The sequence below is a fragment of the Octodon degus genome, unplaced genomic scaffold (genome assembly GCF_000260255.1).
Source record: "Octodon degus isolate 3935 unplaced genomic scaffold, OctDeg1.0 scaffold00253, whole genome shotgun sequence".
NCBI lineage: Eukaryota > Metazoa > Chordata > Mammalia > Rodentia > Octodontidae > Octodon > Octodon degus.
The window spans coordinates 2385446-2409393 of NW_004524829.1; the positions used below are offsets into that span (position 1 = coordinate 2385446).

General features: G+C 43.2%; 1 pseudogene; it reads left to right on the forward strand.

Moving 5' to 3' along the window:
- The first annotated feature begins 17945 nt into the window (after positions 1-17945).
- LOC101560584 lies at positions 17946-18566 on the forward strand (annotated as a pseudogene).
- The last annotated feature ends 5382 nt before the right edge of the window (positions 18567-23948 follow it).

Consider the following 23948-nt stretch of genomic DNA (forward strand, 5'->3'; position numbering starts at 1 on the left):
ATGCAATGAGCAAAAAGAAAAAAAGAAACCATCACTATTAGCACAATTGAATGTTTAAAAGCTGTCCCCTCAAGGCTGACTGTCTTTTAGCATAGGTAGGGATTCTCTGTGCCTTGAATTGCCAGCATGGATTCCACAAAAGTCTAAGGAATGACTCAGAAGAGAAGGGCTGAGGTTCTGATCACAGATGAAGATGGGACGGACTTGCTGGATGAAAGTCATTTGTCAGGTTTCTATTAAGGTAAGTGAGTTTACTTCTTGTCTTGTGAAGGTCAATTCCAAGGCTCCAGAGTAAAACAGGACCTGGTGTGCTCTGTGGTGTGTGCTCCCATTGGCTTGCCGTGGTGACCTATTTCTTCATCTCATGGTCTAGAAGGATGAGGCTTCCTCTGAGCGGAGTTGACTTTTGACAGTATTTTTGGCTATCCTGTGGCCACAATTAATAATTACAGTCATACAGTTAACCAACCCATCTCTGTTTGAGAGAAGGTAGGAAGAAAATATGATCTCTATAACTTTTAATCTTAAAATGACAAGGTTTTTAGGAAGAATTAGTGACAGAAAATAGAATTTATTTATACCCTAGTTCTCAGCCAACTGTATGCTCTATTCCTTCGATATAGGAGGCATCTACCCTACCACAGGTTGGAGAAGCCCTACACACACTAGGTGAGTATGCCAATGATGCAAAATCCTGATCACTTTTTACCTGATCCATTTTTCAGGTTGTGTTTACGCCAAGCAACCTTGAGGGATGATACACCATGAACTCCAAAGAGCAGACACACAGGCCATTCACTATAAAAGCAGTGACTCTACCAGGCACTGTGGCACAAGCCTAAAATTCCAACCACTTAACAGGCTGAGGCAGGAGTTTTGCAAGTTCACCCCCAGCCTGGGAAACAGTGAGATTTTTGTCTTAAAATTAAAAAAAGGTTGGGGTGTGACTCAGTGAACCAGCACTCCTGAGTTGGATCCCTAATACTGCAACATGAAAATAATAATAAAAAACTGAATTCCCCCCAAACCTTCTATCCTGTGACATCCCACTGCAAGGGCATCCCTGTAGGCTCATCTGTGTCACCCCACTCCCCAGTGACTTACAGTCATGCAGAAGTGAGGTAAATGGGAAGATCCTGTATTTCATGGTGTTGTAATAAAGTCCTTATATTCAACATCTAGGAAATAGTGATGGTTTAGCTTGCTAGCTTGTAAGTAGGGCAAACTACCAAGTTTTTTTAAGTGCTTGTCACTTACATATTGTCACTGGGGGAAAAAGTGTCTTTTGTTGTGTTGTATCTTCTGTGGTAATTGTGGAATATTATACTAATGGTACAGGACCCCCAAGCCCTTTGCTGTGTGCAACTGTCCCATGAAAGCACCGCATGACACAGGCCAGGTGACTTCATCCACACCTGCTAACTGGATCTGCAGCTCATGCTAGAACTAAGCCTACCCCATTCACAAGGTGGCCAGCTGCCTGAGATGCGGGTTCACCCAGAAACATGCTCTGGGCCCAATCCAACACATCAAGAAGCAGGCAATTAGAAGTGACAGCGACACTGATGTGTAACTGAAAATGTGAACGGAAGTGGGAAGTGTAAGTTCATAAACAGCACTGTGAATGAACTGAAGCCACGAGATAGAAAAACGATGTGGAGAGTTAAGGTAAGGAATAAACCAATGAGTCGTGTGATAGGAAGGAGACAAAAGATCAGCTTATTCTGATCACGGGGGAACACACAGTGGAAGTGCAGCCATGGGAGCTGCTGCCTACACTTTTCCAGATTTTTAAAAATTTTTATTTTATTTATTTATTTTTGTGCCTGGCTCAGTCCAGGGGGCTAACACTGAGAGTGGGGCTGGCATGGCATGTGGTGTCAGGGATCAAATCACAGTCCCTGTGCTCTTACCTAAGCTTGCCTAAGCTTAGACTGCTGAGCTATCTTGCGAGCCCTTTTCCAGGTTTTAATGCCTGCCTTTGCCTGGGTCCCACACTCCTGTGGACTTTTAATAAATCCTTATGACTTAAGGTAACCCTCACGTGAGACAGCATGTGGAGGGTCAGTATATAAAAAAAGGATTTACCAACAGTGAAAGAATACAGCAGTTAGTTCAGTGGGCAAGTTCCAGGAGAGGAGCACAGCCTCAGGGTGAGAGGCTGGAGTTTTTATAAGGTATTGAAGACCTGGGAAAGGGCCTGAGTTAGCAAATGCAGTAATCTCAGAAATGCATTTTCCAGGGCATCTTGATTCTTGTTACTCTTCCAGGAATACCAGCATTTTAGCTAAATTTGCAACATGGAAGTTGCAAACTGACAAGGTCACTTACTGTTGCCTCACAGGCCCCATCTCCCGGGGAGAAAGACTTACGTTTATCTCATGTTGGTTTTGGTCAATGTTAGTGCCTTATCTTATGACTGCTTTTCATATAATCTGGGCAGGATCACTCTAATGGGGAATTTTGCTGCTGAAAATTTTAACATTCTCATTGGCAATGGATAATTGCTAGAGTAACCAAAGGCTTATGTGAAATTAATGCATAAAACTGCCATTGTTCTAAGATCTGTTCTCACAACAGAGCAGGATTTGAAGAGACCTGAGCTGAATGAACACACAGCCTTATTGTACAGAAGCGTTTTCCTAAGATTGGTCCTACCTCCCATTCTTAAGCTGCCTCTGTGCCTATTCTGAGGCTCCACCATAGAGCTTCCCAAAGAGTCAGCAAACTCCCCAACCCTTCAAGACTCTTGTAGTCTTCCATAGTAAGCCCTGGACAATGCTCAGATGCAGAATGATGTGGCAGAATTTTAACAGGAAAGAAACATGGTCGATCTCTGTGATTTTATTTCAAACTACTATTAGAATGGAAACATAGAGAAGGTTGAGTTAAAATAAGAATACCTTCCAAGACTTATTTTCTAAGTTAATACGCAACAATTGTGAGGATTTTTGATGTATGTACACTTCTGAGTTTTAGCACACGTAATGACTTGTGCAAGGAAGCTACAATAGTGATAGAAAGTTCCACACCATCTCAGAGTCTTAGAAAGCTTCTCATACTACTCATTTGGAGTCAGTTAGTTATGCACTGATCTCAACCCTAATCAATGGCACCCACTGGCCTTGAACGATTATTTGTTACAGTAGTTTTGTCTTCTTTAAGATGCCATAGAAATAGAATTCTGTAACATGCTACTTACTGAAACCATTCTCTTTATTCAGTACCAGGTCTTTTTTTTTTTTTTTTTGGTAGAACCAGGGATTGAACTCAGGCCCTTGCACTTGCCAGGGAAGTGCTTATTCTACTGAGCCATTTCCCTAGCCCCTAGTACAAGATCTTTTAAATCTATGTTGGTATGTGCATCAACAACTTGTGTTCTCCCTGTTATTGAGTAGTATTTATTATATGGGTGCACCACACTCTGTCAATCCATTCTGTTTCCAAGGACATCCTTTCGGGCTACCCATGCTGCCTGAGTGATGACATTTTCTTCTCTGGCCCTCTCCCATTAGCCCAAGGAAGAGACGAGCTAAGACAATAACCCCCCACATATCTGATTCTCAGAGCATGGCGTACCTGTTCTGAGATAGCTCTTCTCTTCACTGGTCCACAGTCATCACTAGTTCCCTGGTAAGGTGCAATGTAGGTGCTGCTCACAGTAGCTTCCTCTTAGCCATCAGTTTACCTTTTACAGTTTCAGTCACCCACAGTCAACTATAGCCCAAATTTATAGCACCAAACAATAAGATATCTTGAGAAAGAAAGAATGAAAGAAAGAGCAACCTGTGACAAAACTAGGTTTCATTGTTTATTTTTTTTTCTTTAAAATTAAAAAAAAAAATGGACTGAGGAGATAGTTCAGTAATCTAAGCACCTACCTGGCAAGCACAAGGACCCAGGTTTGATCCTTGGTACTGCATGTTGTGCCTGCCCTGGAACCCTGGACGCACCATGCTGGCCACTGAAACCAGACGTAGTGGCGCAGGCCTGTAATCCCAACACTGTGGAGGCTGAGATAGGAGAATCACTACGAGTCTGAGCTGCATAGTGAGACCTTTTACCAAATAAATAAATAAATAATTTTAAAAAGAAAATAACAATATGAAAAAGAAAAGGTGCATTCACATAACGTTTATTACAGTGTATTGTTATATTTTATTTTACTATCAGTTATTTGTGTTAAACTATTTTTAAAAATGTATTTACTATAGGGTCTACAGGGTCTCAGTACACAGATCGGATTCATAGTGACCCTCCTGTTTTCAGCCTCCCAAATGCTGGGTTTACAGGTGCGTGCCACCACACCCGGTCTTGTGGCCGTCTCAGTGCACCCCGGTGGCAGGGCTGGCACAGCACACTCTCCGGGGATCCAATCCTGGTCCCTGAGCCTGCCTAAGCAGGAGCTTTAGTCCACTGAGCTATCTGGCTGGCCCTGCTGTTCTTAATTTACAAATTAAACTTCACTATAAGTATTTTCTTTAAAAACATAGTAAACACTGTAAAACTCAGTGCTATCAAGTTTCAAGTATCCACTGGGATCTTGGAATGTGTTCCTGCAGAACAAAAGGGGGTACTGTGTACTAATACATGTTATCTTTTTGCTACTAGGTTTTAAATTCTACTGTGGATTTCTCTATTTCAATGTCACTTCCTACTTTTTGGATTTCAGGATCTAAAAAAGAGAGAGAGAGACAATATCCAGATAGTAGCAGTATGTGGCACATGATTCACAGCCACAATAATATTGACAGACATTTTTAAAAACCAATCTCATTTTGTTCCTCTCTGAGATCCTAGCCTACACTTAGCATCCTATATGACAAACCACATCAGCGCCACACAATCCAAACCACACATCATTCTCTGGCAAATTAATAACAGCTTAAAGTAATATAATAGCAGGCTTGAACGAATAGTTTAGTTTAAAATAAATTTCAGTCATTCCAACTGAGAGAGTCAGCAAACCCAGTAGTCTAGAAGAATCAGAGAAAATGATTTGGAGATCATTTTCTCAGAAACGTGGACAAATCATCAGGCCAATCACAGTCCATCTCAATTTCAGGTAACAGCTGTTCAATAGGAAACTTCCGTCCAGTCACCGAAGAGCACAGTCAACATTCCAGGACTGATGCCAACAACTTCTTGTGCTATTGTGTAGCCTCAGTGTTAAATTCCCATTATTTTCCAGACGGCTCACTGTTTTCTCAATAAATCATTTCCAAAGGCCACAAGGTACTCTTATCTCAAAGTGTGCAAAGCTGTGAGTTTCTCTGGGCTGTACATTTATTCTTCCCAATGAGTTGTTGGAAGACTTGACTGATTGTGAGGCCAAATTAACCTTAATGGCCTGCTTGGTAATTACAAAACAAAACAAAAACAGTTATATACACTAAACATACTCTCACATTGGCAAGGAATGAGCAAAATTATTCGTCTAGACCCAGGCTGGCTCCTCAGCACTTTTATTAGAAATAAACATTCTGGTTAAGTATCAGCTTTCTGCTTGCAAGGGCTCCTGCTTCTACCGAGCGAGTTTGCATTACAGAAGCTCTTCTCATCTCTGGAATAATGCTATTTATTTTCATTATTATAATGAATAGGCAGCATTGTCTAATAATATTCCATTCAAAAGCAATTATTAATGAGCAGCAGGTATCAATTTCTGGAGCCAAATACCTGTGTCAAATCCTGGTGATATCACTAACTAGCCATGCAACCTTTGTTAAACTATTAATCTCCCTAGGTCTGTTTCCTCAACTCTAAAATAGAGATAATCCAATTTGCCTCCTCACATTGCTGTGAGAATTACAAGTTACCACTTGTGATTACTTTGCTCAGTAGTTGGCATATAGAAAGCCTTTGGTAAATGTTAGCTACATCTTTTCCTGGTTTTGTTACCTTGCATTCAGGTACATTTGAATCTCAAAAGATGACAAAAAGTCATGTTCAGCTCGAGGAAAGTATCTCATTCATTTCCCCCTCTGGCTTGGGAAGAGAGTGCCCTCTCTGCAGGGATCCAGACCGAGTCCCTGAAGTGGAGAGAGATCACCCAGGCTGGGATTCTGTCTACTGGACTGGTGATTGGACTTCTTGCCTCTTCAGATATTGACACCAAAGGATGCTTCAGAACTGTGCTCTGGCTGGGTCCTGGTTTGGGCCCACTGCAGAAACATGCTTTATTGGGCTGGCCAGATATCAGCATTCCACAAACTCCATTTATCCTGACCTCTTATATGCACTATTTTTTAATTAACCTTGGATCAGCAAAGCAATATCTGTTCTCCAAATACAGCCATATTTTATGCAAGCAGTGACAAGCTAATTAAGTTAATTATTATAACACCTATCTGTATAATGAAACCAAGGTTGGATGATTCCAGCTGCTTCTCCTTAAAGTGTGTCCCAGTGATGATTAAAAAATAATTAATATTTCACCAAAGACAGGAACAAGAAGTTAATTAAAAGACAGAGCTGCGGTCTTAATGAAACATACCCAATCATGTTCACCACAATGCTCCACAGCCAAATCCCTTCTTAGAATATAGATGAACACCAATGATCATCCGGCTTTTCTTGAGAGCATTTAGAAAACATTAACAACTCTCATTAGCCTCATGCCATAAACATTTCTAGAAGCTCTTTTTGCCTTTTAGCAAGATCAAGGGAACTTCCTTCTTTATGAGAAGTCTGTTGCCTGAAATTAATTCCAAGTTGGGACTGCAATGACACTTTTCTGAAGGCTACATCATCAAAGCTGTCTCAGTACCACGGACATTCAAACAGGTCTCAACTCCCGTGAAAGTTTCTAAATATTCTCATATTATCTACTGCCTCATTTTGCCTTGGATTGTTTGGGCTGCAATGGCAAAATTCTAGAGGCTGAGTGCCTTATGAACGATGATCATTTACTTATGACAGTTCTGGAGGCTCGGAAGTCCAAGACCAAGACACCAATAGGTTCACTGTCTGATGAAGGCTCACTTCCTGGTTTATGGATGGCCACCCTTTCATGGTGTCTACACATGAAGGAAAAGGTGAGGGATCTCTCCAAGTTCTCTTCCTGGAAAGACTGCAATCCCACTGATGACATCACTGCCCTTATGATCTATGTACCCCTAAAGTCTCCACTCCTAATGCCATCATCACACTGAGCAGTGAGATTTAACTAAGTCCAGCATGGTGGTGTACTCCCACAATACCAACACTCATGGAGGCTGAGGGAGGGGGACTGAAATTTTTAGACCAGCCTGGGCAATTTAGCAACTTGACCAAGACCTAAATCAAAATTTAAAAAGAAAAAATTTAAAGGACTGGGGATGTAGCTCAGAGTGAATACATTGGGTTCAATCCCCAGTATCAAAAATTTTAAAAAGAATTAACATGAGAATGTGTGTGGCGATACAAACATTGAGCCCATAGCATGACTTCACAAAGGAAAAAATAAATCAAATGTACTGGCTAGGAAAATTCAGGATTTTACTTTGATCCAGCCAGATCAATTAACATCAGTTTAGTTCCAGGCACTGGTGTCCTCCTACGGGAGCACAAAGACGACTTCCTTGGCCAGGTAGGATCTGGAAGAGCATGTTTGTAGTCAGCGAAGATCATCAGTTTGCTGGGTACCTAGGACAACTGAAACAAAGGTGGGACAAATGATCAAGTCTGTCAAGAATATCAGAGTCCCAGCTGCAGTCTGCACCTGCCAAATCAATAGCTTTGCCATGTTGGAAAGCAAGAAGGAGTTGTTTGCAAAGGGTGGCATTAGGAATTAGCTAAGTATTCTTTTAGCCAAAATCAGAGCTCACAATTGTCCCCTTAAGACTGACAGTCCTTTATTCTTTCTCATTTGACAGCAAATCCACGTCCTCACAGAATTTCTTTTGCCTCTCTAAGCATTTCTCCTTGTTTATGAAAACGAAGTGGCTGGACATAAATTCTAGTGACAGATCCTTCTAAGGACACACTTCGGAGATAGCCTAGCACAAAGCAAAGTAGCCGGGCAAGTGGGCATGATGACGGAGACCCAGGAGCACACTCCCAAGGTCTGCATCTGTGCCCAATCAGAGAATGCCACCTTCAGTTCTTTTAGCCCAAGATCAAGTGGGTTTTTGACGGGACAGGCTACATCTGATGTCAGAATAGGGCATGTAAAAGACAGTGGCCACGAACCCCAGGGCTACTGTGAACCTTGTCACCCACCTGTTCTGCACCCTGCAGAGTGCAATTTTTCTCTCACCTTTAATCGTCCCATACTCGCTATCACAGAACACGCTTCTTTTCCCACCTGTAATATCTTTCAAAAATGTCAAATCCTACAACTTCGTTTCCTGTCCTAGTTTTTGTTCAAGACAGCAAGAACCTGAAAGAGACCCCCTGGAACCTGAAAGAGACCCCCTGGAAAGCATCTACAGTACCCCAATATCCCACTAATAGTTCTATAGATCTGTGACATCACCTCAGAGAACTTTTGGATGAATTATTTTATAGTCAGAAAAACCCACCACTCATCCATCTTCCAGAACATTGTGAAGTTACTTAGCTTCCTCTAAACCTGATTTCAGACCACATACCACATATTTTGATTCCTCATGGCTTGCCACAAGAGGAGTGGGGAGGAGGTAGATATGGTCAATGTGCAATATATGCCTGTAAGGAAATGTCATAGCTTGTATAATTAATATGATTAACTATTGATTTAAAAAAAAGAGTTAATGCTCCCAGCAATGCATCTACTAACAACATTCCAGGTTCTACTCCCGAGGGATTTCCTCCCCAGACAAGGTCTATGTGACTGAAGATACACAAAACAGCACAATCACAGTGACTCAGCAGAGCAAAGGGAGTGGGAATACTCCGGGCTTTATTTTTTTATGTTTGGCTGTCCCTATTGCAGGATGCTCCCTAACAAAGAGGGAAAGGACTCTTATTGCGGGGCCGCATCCACATGAAAAGCAATTTAATATAGTCAATCCAGATGGGCCTTTGCTACAGTAACAAATCCTGTGGCGCTCATCATTAACACCTCATTTGGAGCAGGCTCTGGAGGTCTTCCTCTCAGGAAGCAATTACACACACATGCACCCTGCCTCGAAATTTTATCCTGGCTCTGGGTTGCTGGGGCACAAGCAAAACCTGGTGGAAAGGCATTTCTTTCTCATTTATTTGGGATGGGGGATTTGCGTGCTGGCGTCACATGAAAGGTGAAGACATTTTGGAAAGGGCTTTGGTGCCTGAGGGGGGCTGGAGAGAGGGAGGGGAAGCGGTTGTTCAGTGGGGAAATCCCAGACATCTAAGTGGGAGTCGACAAACTGAGGCTGAAGAATGCCATTGTCCTGAGGGCTGGGATGTGGAGCAGCTCACAGTCCTTCTGGTGTCTCTGTGTCTGGTCTCATGGGTCATTGAGTCCTTTCTGTCTTAAAGTTCCTGTAACAAAAGAACCATGAATTCATGTCCATCCTCTGAGCCATCTGAGGCTGGCCATCTGTAGGAAGTGGTGAGAAATCACATGAAGTTCAAGCAAAAATGACTCATGTTGGAAATCAAGACTGGTGGATATCTCCAGTGGTCATGGCATATACATGGAATTTTCCACACAGCACCTTTTTAGGTAAAGGTCCCACCGCCATAGTCTGATCCAAGCTGCACATAAACTTCTGAGCTATTATGCTCCCCACTTTAAAGTTGCAAATAATTGAACCACAGACAGAATGCCCTATGTCCAATGTAACACTGATCCTGAGCATCACATTCATGACCTGGACCAAGCAGTTTGAATTCAAGCAGGCCTACCAGATGGGAGCCCACATATACTCCTCTCCCCATCCCTCTCAATCCTCCTATGGCTGCCTGAAAGCTGCCCCTTCCGGGAAAATTCAAGACATTTGGGTACTATTTGGCCCAACAGGACTGAGTGGACAAGATAACATTCCCGGACAGGAAGCCAAGATGACAGGTCCATAAGGAATGAGTTTAGGGGAACTTGGGAATTATTTTTGCTTCCTGACAAGGCTTGGATGAGAAGACCCTAAGAAGCTATATGCAAAGGGCCTTGTCCCAAGGGTGATACTATTGGGAGGCTTTTATAGACCTTTAGGAGGTGGGGCTTTATAGGAAGTCCTTAGGCCACTAGGGATGTCCACTTGAAGGAGATTATGTGACCCTGGTCTGCCCAAGCAGTCTGCTTTTCTATATGCCTTTTCCATGACGTATAGCCCTATCCAGAAGCCCAAAGTAATGGTGCCAGCCAAGCTTGAACTAAAACTTCCTGAACTATGATCCAAGTAAACATTTTCTCTTTACAAGTTAATGGCCTCAAGTATTTCATTATAGCAGTGCAAATCTGCTAATACACTTCCATAAGAAAATGTTTTCCTTTCCAACAGATACCCGAGCCCTCCCTCTCCCCTGCTCTGTTTCCATTCTGCCCTTTTTACATTTTTGACTCACTCTCCATGTGGTACAAGGAACAGCCTGACATTTATATCTCATTCTATATGTGTGTGCAGAGCAGGGTATCCCACAGGAAGCGCTTGAGCCCAGGGGTCAGATCCTCTGGGTTCACATCCTGGCTTCATCTTCTAATGTGTTAAATGTGGAGCATGCTTCTTTGCTATGTGGATCTCAGCGTCTTCATTTCTAAATGGCAAGCACTAATAGAACCTATGCCAGAGGATCATTCTGATAATTAAGTGAGACACAGCAATGGAGGTTTAGCGTGTCCTCTGGCATATAGTGAGAGCCCAGGACATGCTAACCAGTGCTACTGCTCCATTTCCATAGCGACGGTGTGTACTGTGCCTTCTCAGAGAGAAGCGAGGTTGAAGTCCTACCTTCAGAGAGCTCGCACTCTGGTGGTTCAGTTAGCATGTACCACCGCGCCCAAGGGCAGCAAGCTCAGTATAGGAAAGCGCTTCTCATAAGTGAGAACACAGCAGAAGTCACCCTTGGAGAGGGTGTTAAAACACAGAGGAGGAGACTGTCCTCTTCAGAGTTTCTGAGGCTCAGGCCTGTGTGGGCCTGAGAACTCACAGGTCCAACAGTTCCCAGGTAATGCTGAGGCTACGCATTTGAGGACAGAGAAAAGAGCAGGTTGCAGGAGCACCAAGTCCTGAGCTTAAGTCCCTTTCCATTCCTTCCCAGCTGTGTGGATTTGAGCAACTTGAGGCTCAGGCCCTGGGTCTTCTCCTGCACAAATGGTGGGAGGAGGGACCGACAGTACGTTTGCAGACAAGCAGTCGGCACAGAAGGAAGAAGGGCCTCACCGCTGACCCCTGCTTGCCTTCCTGTCCACAGACAGGAAAGGAGACATTAATCCCAGCTGAAAGAGAGGGGCTTGTGGTGGAAGTCAAATGTGAGCAGAATCCTAATCCTTAATCGCTGACTCGCAAGAATAGTAATAGAAGTTCTTTGAAGCCCTTCAGTAACAGATCTGCAAGTATGGAGTATCTGGGTGATTAGAGGCATATTTGGCTATATTTTGACCCCTAGGGACCTTGTAATATGAGCAATGTCAGGTAACCAGAAGGTACCCCATTCTTCCTACTCATTATATATAAAGACCTCGATGTACTGTAGCTTCGTGTCACACGATGGGGTGTTCAGTCTCCTCAAGAAAGTACCAGGAACAGTTGTCCCACACCCAAGTTGTTGTTGTTTTCAATTAAAACACAAGCTCCTTCTACTGGCCCAGCTAATCCACCCCAGGCAGTGCAGCCATTCATTTCCCTCAGTCATTGTTAGCATTCAACACTTCACTCACTTGCAGTTTGAAAATGTTGATGTAAAATGTGGCAGACATTTCCTGAACACACCAAAAATTTGACAACCAGCTCCCAAGAGAGTCATTTCAAATCGCTCAACATCTTTGCCCACAACAGGATCCAGGGCCCTGTATTCTTGCCGCATTTCAGTGGTTACAATTCTCTCCTTCATGGACGTTTGCCTGGATCCCGAAGCCACAGAATATGGAACTATTTGACATCTGGCAACTCCCGCAAAGCAAAGACACAGACCAGGAAGAGCAGGGTGGGAGCAGAGAGGGTTTCAGGCTGGTCGGAGCAGAATCTGGGCTTGGACTGCTTAAGTTGTGAGCTGCCAGAGGGAGGCAAGTTAGCACAGCCTAGAAGGGTGGTTCTGAGGTGGAGCGGTGAAGCAGTACATTTCACACCTGGGGTGGGACTGCAGAGACCCAGAGCAGAGGATTTTGGGGGAGGAGCTCAGGCACCAGTGGAAGAAATAAGCAATCTCCATTTCCTTCCAGTCCTACTACCCACTTGGCACCCAGAGCCCATAGCAATGGTTTGCCTGGCTTGGTCCCCCTTCAGAAGCACACTACAGTTTCTCAAATGCTAGTTCACAAAATGCTCTCCCATTTCAAAAATTAATATCCCCCCCATTTCCATGAGACCATAAACCAGATGTCTAAGGGAAGCTTCTTCCAAGTTCTTTTTTGTTCCAAACTCTTCCAAGGTTCCCAGCTCCTTCCAGGTTCTTCCTTCCGTGGCTGTTCTGTCTCCATCATGACTTTCCCTTCAGTGCTTCCCCCAAGTGAGTATGTAGTTATGTTCTGCCTGCTTTCTTCTTCTCCCCTCTCAGTACACAGAAACCACAAGCTCACTACACAAAGCAGGCAGGGCTGAGTGCATACGTGTGCACTACGTATACCACATTTCTCACCTCTCCACATATACACAGTCCTTGGGACTCTCATAAACACTCGGGCTCAGATTGCATGATTCTGAACTGGGCCAGAGCTTCTGCCTTTGGACAAATTTTCACCCAACACTGGTGCTGCTAATACATGAATAGCACAGTAGCAGATGGTAGGAAATTCACTGAAACCAGATCAGAAGAATCTTGACATCCTGGGTCATCCACTGGGACATGTGGGGAAAAAATTATCAAAGTACAAGCCAGGCATGATAGAAGACTGAGGCAGGAGAGTTACAAATTTGGACTCCCACCTGGGAAATGTGGCAAGAGCCTATCGCAAAATGAAAAATAGGGCTTAACTGCAATTTCGCACAAAGGCCCTGAGTTCAATCTCTAATACCATAAGGAAAGAAAAAGAAACAAGCAAAAAGACATGAAATGTGAATATAAATCAACTTGGTTAATGTAAATGGATCGTTGCTAGTGCTGTAGCTTCTACTGTCTCATCTCACCATATACTGTTAGCAGAAGCAATTAGGTGAAATGATATCCCCCGCGGTTAGGCTGCAACTTGTGCTCACTTGAGAATCAAAAAGAAAAGGTATAATTCCCACCAGCAGCTCAGTGCACTGAACATGCTGCTAAGTCACTGGGAAGATTAGGAGAAATACGAAATGCTCCCACCAGTACAGCTGGGCAGCTTTGAAGATGGAACTGAATATTGTAAATTTCAAAGCCATTGCAAATGATTTCATATAGATAACCACCCATGGGGATCAGTCAAGTACTTGCAAATGCGCAGTATGCAATGACCCTCTTACACAGGCACTAGCACACTGTCACAATGCTGTCATTGTGTCCCCACTACATTTTCGGACACACTTATTTTATGATCCTGCTGCTTCTCCAACCAGAGCAGAAGACCTGGCATCAGAATGGCAGCATTCATATAACACATAAAGTAATCAAGGTCTTGGCTCATTACTTACTAGGATCACAGGAAGATTTACACCTGTCCTCTAAGCTCAAGGCTTGGTCATCTTTGTGACTAAAGCTTCCCAGGGACTAATCCTCACTCTCACCTCAGGTGAGTTCCTCTCCTTTGGTTGCCTGAAGGAAATAATGACCCCAATTGTCCCTGCCCACCCATCCTAAAGTAACTCCTAACTTGGGAAAGAGGAGATCACATTTGTAAACCTTTGGGAGGACCAGAGAGAAGAATTAGAATGGGTTAATTTTTTGAATTGGCCATTTGAAAAAAAGTAGCCTGCCTTAATAAGATTGAAATCCTGTGAGAAATTATGTCTCTATGAAAATAATATTAGTGGATGAGTGCTTGCCAAAAGGCCTAAACTTCTGCATTCAATGTGTACCACGTTTAGACAAGCGATGTTACAATCCTGGGCCTGCATGTGATATAATTATAGAAATGTGCTTTGCATTATGTTTTTAAAGTGCTAGTTGCTATTACACAGGCCATACACTTGGCAGATGTTGCTCCAGCAGGGCTATTGCTGATGCTAGAACCAAAATTTCCTCCTCCCCGTCCTCCTCTGTCCTCTCTTCCCCTGCCCTCTCCTCTCTTTTCCTCTCCTTTCTATACAACATTCATCCTGTGAATGCAGTTTCAAATGTTGAACAGGAAATGCTCCTCGGTCCTGTGGGTTGTTTTTGATTGGACTCAGCTTCTGGGAGAACTTATATTCCTGCAGAGACAAGCCATGTAAACAGAACCCCCTCCCCATTATCATTAACCCTTTTCTGAACAGGCAGCATTCACACAAATTTAAACCAGATGGCAGAGCAAGGCTGTGTGAGAGGAATACATATTTTATATGATCCTCATGGAAAATGAATGGGGGTGTGTTTCAGGCACGAGTCGTGTGTTTTGGGAAATCTGTACCGAATATTGTGTGATGTTGGAACTGAAGTGCTGGAATTGGCTAAAGTCTTGTCCCCAGTTTGGAAAGAGTCCTTCAGCAATCTTAAGTGAAGCCAAACCCACCAACAATTCTAACGGCCCTAAGGAACCAGAGTGGTGGACATCAGACAGGGTCAGCCACAAATCAAAACCTTGGTTGATGATATAATCTCAGTCACTGAGAGATCATTTACTGTGTGCATTCACACGGTACAGAAGGGTTAATGGGCTTTCAGAGAGGATTCGGCCCCAGAATTTGGGACAAGTTCAGAAAACGTTCCTTTTTCAAACTGAAGCTAATAGGAAATAGCATGAAATTGGAGCCATCAGCCATCTGCAGGGCTAAATTGCCTTTGGGTGGTATGTTGCAGACGAAATCAGGGCATTTCCTAATGCTCTATTCGACAGGTGTGCCTGAAGGCTGGACTTGAAGAACTGTAATGAAGCTATTATGGTGAAAGTCTCAGAGCTGAGGGGTGGGGCTGCCCCAGATGCCCTGAGAAAACATCTTGAAATTCAGAGATATAATTTATTTTGTTACCACACATGGAAGCACCTAATGATCTAAAATCAACCAACTCCTTTGTATTAATTCTGTATGCAAGAAACAAAAGCTCAACATTGACTGTGGCCCAATCACTGGGATCTGTGCAACTGTAGGTCAAAGAAATGCCCACAGCCATGAGCAACTCTCAAGGGATAGAGCTGTGAACCAGCATGGCTATGCACAGTAACAAGGAGCAGGAGCTTAGTACATAGAACCTGTCTCAGCTACTATTTACACATTGCTGGGACAAAATTCCAACATTCACAATTAAGAAAGGAAAGGCCTATTTAGTACACAGTTAATGGAGGTTTCAGTCCATACTCAGCTGGCTCCAGCGCAGATGGCAGCAGTTCATGGCGTCAGAAAACAGTAAGAGCAGAGGAGGAGCAGCAGCTGCAGCATCTATCAACTCCTCTCTTCCTTCTATGCTGACCGTGAAGGCTAGCACTCTTACAAGGGAGTGACCACAGCTGTAAAGATCAGAGTTCCTCTGGAGCTCTGAGAAACTTAGAACTCCTCCAAGAGAGTGGGGCACACAGAAGCCTTCCCCAACCCCTTTATATATCCTTTTTGTGCCAAGTCACTCTAGGGCAGGCCCCCCACACCCCAGGACATGGAATCATCAAGCAGATCCAGCCAAGCTTCCTATATTTCAAGTCAACACAAGGTATCAACCACCACAGACCCAAAGAAGTGCACATTAACACTGCACCTCAGGGTCTAACACAGCTGGGTATTTCCAGTGGAATTTGCTACAAACCTGAAAGTGCCTTTTCTATGAGCTGGACAGGACAATGTCTGAACTACAGGGAGAAATTAATCAGCTGTACATCAAATGCAGCCTTTGCAAATCCTCTGTAAGGACATGGAATTTAAAAGTGTATAAAGAGGAGACCTTCCAGGCAAAGGTAGTTCCAGCATGCTAGAATACTGAAATGCAACAAAAAGCAATCCAAAAAAAGAGAGCAGGCCTCCAAAATGATTAAATCAAAGATCATCTGGAGTACTCTGTGCCATTTGGAAGATTTGGAGACCATTTCTGCTTCCTGCTTGTGCTTTGAGGACCACTGTCTTCCCGCCATTAAGGCATGATGTTCACTCTATAGGGGGCAGGCAAACCAGCCTTGGTAAGTAAGAGTCTTTTCTCCCTTACAGCTTTTACACATTCCATTTCCTCTCTACGGCTTCTCTTTCTGTCCTGGCTCTTGTCAAGGTCATTTTCAAGTCTCCATTTCTCCACATAAACTCTTCCCAAGACACTGTGGGCCTTTTAAAAGTTTTTTAGTACTGAGAATCAAACCCAGGCTTCATGCTTGCTAGACCAGCAATCTACCAATGAGCCATATCCCCACCCAAGTGTTGGCTTCTTGAGGAAGCTGCAGCCTCCTTCTGACCCCCCTATTCATCCCGAGGAGCAGGAGGATGGTACACATGAGGGATAAAGAGCTAGAGTAGATGAGGCAGGAAAGGAGAGGGAATGAGAAGAGAGAGGAGGCTTCATTTGTATACCCTCTTAAATTCTGTGGCTGGACCTGAGAACTAAGGTGAAAAAGGACAAACTAGCAAAACAAAAAAATATAAATTTTATTTGATATTAGTATTTTTAAGTGTGCACAGAAGCTTTCTTAGGGGGGAGAGAGAGAGAGAGAGAGAGAGAGAGAGAGAGAGAGAGAGAGAGAGAGAGAGAGAGAGACTGGGTGTGGTATGGTGGCATGTGCATGAAATCCCAGCTCTTGGGAGGCTGTAAACACATGCATCACTAAAAATCCAGTCTAGTAGTGAGACCCTGGACACCCTGCAGACCCTTTCCTAAAATACAAAAACCAAAAAACACCTCAAAAAGTGGAGAGACTGATAGCTTATATACCATTCTAACAATGAGTTTTCAAGAGGTAATAAGACAAAAGAAAAGGGTTTGTGCTAGAATTAGTACTTTGTAGGGAAAAGACAAGGTGGGAAAAATGAATGGAAGATCCATTACTGAGCTTTCCATCACTAAAACAAATACCTGCACAATAAATTCATAAAGGGAGATTTATTTTGGCTCCCAATTTTGGAGGTTCAGGTTAATGATCAGGTGGATCCAAAGCTTTTAGAACTCGGAAGGGGAGGCAGGTGGCAATGGCAAGAATAAATAGTGCAGAAGTGTGTGGTGAGGCAATGCCACCTCATGGTCAGGAAGTAAAAGAGAGAAAGAAGAGGCTGGGGTCACACAATGCCCTTCAAGGGAATATGAATACCTGGCACCCACAGCTTAAAGGAGAGGTTTGTTTAGGCTTACTGTTTGGAGGAAATTGATTCATGATCATCTAACTCCATCACAGAAAGAACATGTTGGAGAACAGCTGCTCAACCCTGGAAGTCAACAGCGAGAGAGATAGACAGAGAGACAGAGTCACAGACACACAGAGACAGAGATAGAAGGACAGACAGAGCAACAGACAGGCAAATAGAAACAGACACACAGAGAGAGGGGGAGGGAGAAAGAGACAGAGACAGACAGACAGACAGACAGACAGACAGACACAGAGACAGAGACAGAGAAGACCCAGGAGCAGAATACACTCTTGCAGGTCATGCCCCCAAGTGACTTACCTCTTCTCACCAAACCCCACCTTCAAACACATGAGAGTTTGGGGGACAGTTCACGTCTAAAACGTAACAAAGGACTTGACCTCAATGACCAGAAGACCTCACACTAAGCCTCATCTCTTCAGGGTTTCCAGGCCAGACGTAGGGGAAAGGAGCAATGAGTAGCCACCTAGAGGCCATGGAGTCAGCATGGCCTCGACCAAGCTAGCCAAGCTCTGCTGCCACGCACCCATGGCAGCCGCCAAGGATACTCACGAGGACCACGATACCTCCACTGAGAGTGCAGACGAATCCCACCATGACACCCAGTTTGAACCAATAGCTTCTCTTCCTGAGCAATAAATTAAAACGCTAGAGAAAGACAAGGAGGAACTTTTTAAAATGCAAGCAAAGTTGTTCCGATTTGCTTCAGAGAATGATAGTCCGGAATGGAAGGAGCGAGGCACCGGCGATGTCAAGCTCCTGAAGCAGGAGGAGAAGGGGACCATCTGCCTCCTCATGAAGAGGGACAAGACCCTGAAAATCTACACCAATCATTATATCATGCCTACGATGGAGCTAAAGCCAAATGCTGGTGGTGACTGAGCCTGGGTCTGGAATACCCACGCAGACTTCACTGAGCAGTATCCCAAGTCGGAGCTGTTTGCCATCTGCTTCCTAAGTGCTGAGAATGCACAAAAATTTAAAACAAAGTTTGAAGAATACACTAATGAAATTGAAGAGAAAGAAAAGAAAGGACTGGGCAAAAATGATAATGTGGAAAAAGAAGCTGGAAAGCTAGAAGCTCTCTCTGTGAAGGAGGAGAACAAGGACCCTGGAAAGGAAGCTGAAGAGAAGTCGGAGAAGCAGTGAGTCCTCTTAACTTCTCTTCTTTTCTTCTTCTTCTTCTTTTCTTTTTAAAATTTTGCCCTCCCCTTTTTTTGGTTTTAATTGTTTTGTTTCTACAAGGGACTTTATATAAAGAACTGAATTTAAAAAAAAAGAAAAAAAAAAAAAGGTTTGCACCACTTCCCAAGAGTGGCAAGATGAGAACTTAGATTTAAATTCTACACTGTAGCTGGAGGTAAGGGCTATTTCTAACAGACGTGCTTGCACAAATTCATTTTGGCATCAGCTCGCCATCTCCAGTGACAACCATAATATCCTTTTTGTATTATATCAAAATGTGTGTTTGCTTTTAGGTAGAAAGGTAGGACTTCAGAGACACCTTACAGACAGGCCTGCAATTTCTTGGGTGTCTTTGTTCAAAGGACTCAGTGGCACATTCTGGAATGAAGTGTTCTGATTCTCTTCACAAACAATGGGGAACCTGCCTTGTCACCCTCACAGGGCTGAGGAAACATGGATCCATGCTCTGGGTAGGCAGTGTGCTAGGGGTGGTGATGAGCAGAAAGGATGCTGACATTAACTTCCTGGGGTTCAAATGTCTGCCACATCAGCTGTGTGTTCTGAGAAAGTTCCTTAGGCTTTTAGAATCTCTGTTTTCTCAGCTGTGAAACAGGAATAAAAATTACACTTACCTCATATGCTTGCTGTATTAAGTAAATTCATGGTATATAAAATGCTTAAAGAAGAATCTGGCACATATGTGATGCAGAATTAATATCAATCAGTTAATTTTATTTGAACAAGGAGAAATCCTCTTCGATTTGAGCAGTTAACAATCAGAGAAGCAGATGTGGAGGTCAACTAAGGCACCATGAGGGAGGGTCTAATCTGGAGATTTTACTGGAGACCTAGAAGTCCTTCCTGTGCTGCCTGAGTGTGGTGGGCTGAATAATGGCCTCTGAAAATACTCCTGTCCAAACCTCCAAGACCTGTGAGTGAGGCACTTTACTTTTTTTACATGGCAGAGGGATTTCTGAAAACAGATTTTATTAAGTTAAGTATTTTGAGATGAAGTCTCTTGGTGCACTTAATGCTATAGTTCTGAAACTCAGAAAGTTCTTTTTACAAAAGAGAGACATATTGCTTACAGTTCTGGAAGCTGGAAAGTCCTACATGCAGTGACCAGCATCCTAGCAAGAGACTTCCTGCTTCACCAAAGGTGTAAGGCAGAAGGTCAAGAGAGGGTAGAAAGTAGTGCAATAAGGATCAAGTTTGTCCTTCTATATGGACACACTGTTAAGGGTAGTTTTAATTCGGTAGAGCCCCATGTCCCAGATACTCCAATTAGACTTCTCCACACCACACTGTTGGATTAAGGGATTAAATTCCAAGTACATGTTGTTTGAGGGACACATTAAATCACAGGAAAGAGGTTTCTACTGCTTGGGTGTGAGTGACCCACAGAATTCTCATGTGCTGAGAGACATGATTTTTGCAAGGTGATTGGATCATGGGGCATTATAACAAACTTGCTATTAGGAGATGGGGTCTGGCTGGAGACCAGCCACTTAAGGCATGGTCTCGAAGTCTATATTCTCGAAGTCTGTATTGCCCTGGCCACCATCTCATCTCATCTCATCTCATCTCATCTCATCTCATCTCATCTCATCTCATCTCATCTCATCTCATCTCATCTCTCTCTCTCTCTCTCTCTCTCTCTCTCTCTCTCTCTCTCTCTCTCTCTCTCTCCCCTGTTCTACCTAGATTCCATGAGGAAGACAAATTTCTTCTATAAGAGAACCATGAGTCAGAATAAACCTATTCTCTTTTAAGTTTCAGGTGTTCAGTATTGTGTCTCACTGAAAGGAAAGTGACTAAAAGAGATTTTAGCATCAGAGAAATGAGACCCTTGCTGTGACTTACCTGGCCATGTGGTTTAGAATCCTTTGGAACTGGCCTACAGGAGGAGTTGGAAAAGATTTGAACATCTTGGCTAGAAAAACTCTAGAATATCATAAGCTGAGTTTGAGGGGTGATGCTTGTCAGAGTTCAGAAGACCAGAATCCTGGTAGAAATGCAGACAGAAAAGAAGTTTTCAGGTGGAAAGAAAGACTTCATGAGTTTGCAGAGCAAAAATTAGAGAAATAGAGGGCCTACATAGATAGCCAATATTTTGGCCCAAGCCCTTCAAGGTTTTGAAACTGTTTCAGTGCTATTTTATTTTCTCATTAAAATGAATAAATTTTTTTTTAAAAAGACTACATGAGCAGGTGGGCTGGAGGCCAGGTGTGTTAGACATTGGCAGAAAATTTGTTGACATTTTGCTCATGCCTTGAGACTTTGCAGTGAATTGATAGTAAGGGTGGTAAACTAACCTAAGGGAGGAAACTTCAAGGAAGCTCAAGGTTCAGACTGTGACCTGAACATCACTGACAGCTTTTAGTGAGATCTGTGATGAAAACCAGAAGCAAAGGGGTCATTTTTAAAGTTTGCAGTTTTGCCTCAAAAGATGTGCCTACAAAGTTGGAATCTTGGAGAGTGCAGTTATTAAAAATATTAGCACTAAAAATAATCCAAATATTTATAACAGGACAATGGCAAAGATGGCTTGATGGCCTCTCAGGAATTAACAAGATCCCATCCTTCAGATGCTCCAAGGTATAAAAGTGAAAGATTTGCTTCAAGAGAGCCCCAGGAGACATTGTGCCAAAGTGTCCAGCTAAGGGATTGATTCACTGGGATCTTGTTCACAATGCTCCTCTATCCGTGCACTTGAAGGCCTCTGTAGCCATGATCAACTGGGACCCAGGTACTGCTCAAGCTAGTGCAGACTTTGCAGTATTCCATGTGGTGCTTATTTTACAGGAACTCAGAATGCAACAGTTATAGTTTCAGGGAAATTTCCATCCAGATTTCAGAGGAATGTCTAAAACCCAGGAATTTCAAGATGCCAGAATATAGAACATGTGAAAAAATCCACAGCCAGTGAAGAAAGGTATCTCAAGAAGCCATGAGGGCTGCAGCTGGCAATGCCCTAGAGTCATGGGTTTAAAGCCTTTTGGAGCTTACCTTTTAGCATAGAGCTTCAAGATTTAATGTTTGCTGGGCTGAATTTGAGTCTTGTTCTGGTCCCATTTCTTTCTATCTCCTCCTTTTCTCCCATTTTCAAATGGGAATGTTTACCCTGTGCCATGGTATATTGGAAATATTTAACTTACCATTTTATTTTTACAGGTGTTCACAGCTGAGCTTGCTTTGAGTCTCAGAAGAGACTTTGGACTGATACTTTTCAGCAATGGGTGATATTTGTAGGACTTTGATGACTCTCCAAAATTGACTAACTGTATTTTTCACAGAAGGACACACAGTCTTCTGAGGGGCAGGGGCAAAATGTTATGGCTTAGATCTGGGATGACCCCTAAAACTCTCATGTACTCAGAGACAGGGCTTTGGGAAGATGAGTGGATGATGGGGACACTGTCACTAACTTGCTGATAAATAAAAGAGGAACAATGTAGAGAGAAGGGACTTCTCTCCACACTTCATGTACACCATGAGGTGGGGAGCTTGCTTCCCCAAGACACTTCCACCATGTCAGTTCTACTTTACAGCTAGCCAACAACAGACCTTAACCATGAGCCAAAATATACCTCTCCTCTTCTAAATGGTGGTGTCAAGTGTTGAGTCTCAGAAACAAGGAAGTGATTAAGATGGGTATTATCCTAGATTACTCAAGTAGGCCCAGAGATCCTTATCACCAGGAAGTAGGAGAGTTCAGAGTCAGAGAAAGAGATGCAGTGCCAGAAGTTGAACCTGGAGTGATTTAGAGCCATGAGCCAAGGAATGCCAGAAGCATATAAAAGCCAGAAAAAGCAAGGAAAACAGACTTTCCCCTCAAGCTTCAGAGAAAAAAATGAAACTCTGCTGATGTATGTTAGACTTCTGACTTCTAGAATGCTAATAAAGCCAACGTGTATTGCACAAAGCTACTCAATGTGTGGCAGTCTGTCCCAGCAGCAATAAGAAGTTAACTTGGTGAGCAAATGGAGAAGCAGAGTTCAAGAAGTAGACTGGGACAAGGTGTGGTCATAGTGGGCTGCATGGGGAGGAGCATTGAGACTCATTCAAAGCGAGGGACTCTTTCTCCTAATTGTGGTAGTACTTACTGGGGCTCATGACTATTGCAATTTGTCAAACTGCTTTTCAAAGTGGATGCATTTATAGATAAAAAGGATGACTCAATAAACTTGAAAGTCACTGTTTTTTTTTAATTTTATGAGAAAATATGTTTTATAATCAAATAATACCAAAATAACAGTATTTATTATACTCTGTATCATCATCTTCAACGAAGTTACTCAGAGTACAAGACATAGGTCAGCCAGGATGGCACATACCTATACCCCAGCACTCAGGAGGCTGAGGCAGGAAGTCTTCCATGAGTTGCAGGCCAGCCTGAGCTACATCATGAGTTCAAGGCTAGGCTGAACTACGTAGTGACATCTTATCTCAAAAACAAAACACACAAAAAAATAAAATGCTTACACAATCATTCCTTCAGTTTCTCAAATGTTCTAATCACACCTATTGCAAATCCATATCTATACCATGGAATCATCTCCAACACCCTCACTGTAAAGAGGTACAGAGTCTCAGATAGCTGTGGAGACTTGTTCCAAATCACACCAAGACTCTGACCCCACTCCCAGACAAGAACTAAGAATTCTGATACCTGCCCAGAGCTCCTTTCCCACAAGAGTCTGAGAGAGAAGGGTAGGAAGGTGAGTGAGCATCAGCCCCATAAGTGCCTTCCAGACTGCAGATACAGGACCTTCCAGGTCTAACCCATGAATCATCCCACTTTCCATTTCCAAGGGGACTTCACAGAGAGTTTTGAGCTCAGCACATGTGATGCCTCAGGGAAGTGTCCTGCCTGCCATGAGGACTCACATGCTCTTGCATGACAACACTTTGCTGTGTCAAGGTGATTTGCTCAGAAGAAAGCTACAGGCCTCTCTTGAAGATCAGAAAGAGGAGGTGAATGGACAACACATTTAAAAATTGTAATGTGTCTTTCTCTTTCAAAGATTGCAGAAATTTATAAAGCTCAAAGGAGTCTGAATTATTCTATAGTCAAATTTAGTTGTGCCACAAGGAATCCAAAGAAAGACATAGAGCATATACCTTAGAATCATTGAATACAGCCACCACTGAGATGCTCCTTGAATGAACTCCTGTACAGTGACAGAAATGTCAGAAGAAAAGAGCAGGAAGTGCACCACATTGCCCTTAGACACTGTATCCTTGGTATGTCATTGTCAAATTTCCCTGCCCCTCTCCTACAGATACCTGCTCCTTTTCTTTTTGCTACAAAACAGAATATTAATAAGTCAAGCATTCCAAAAC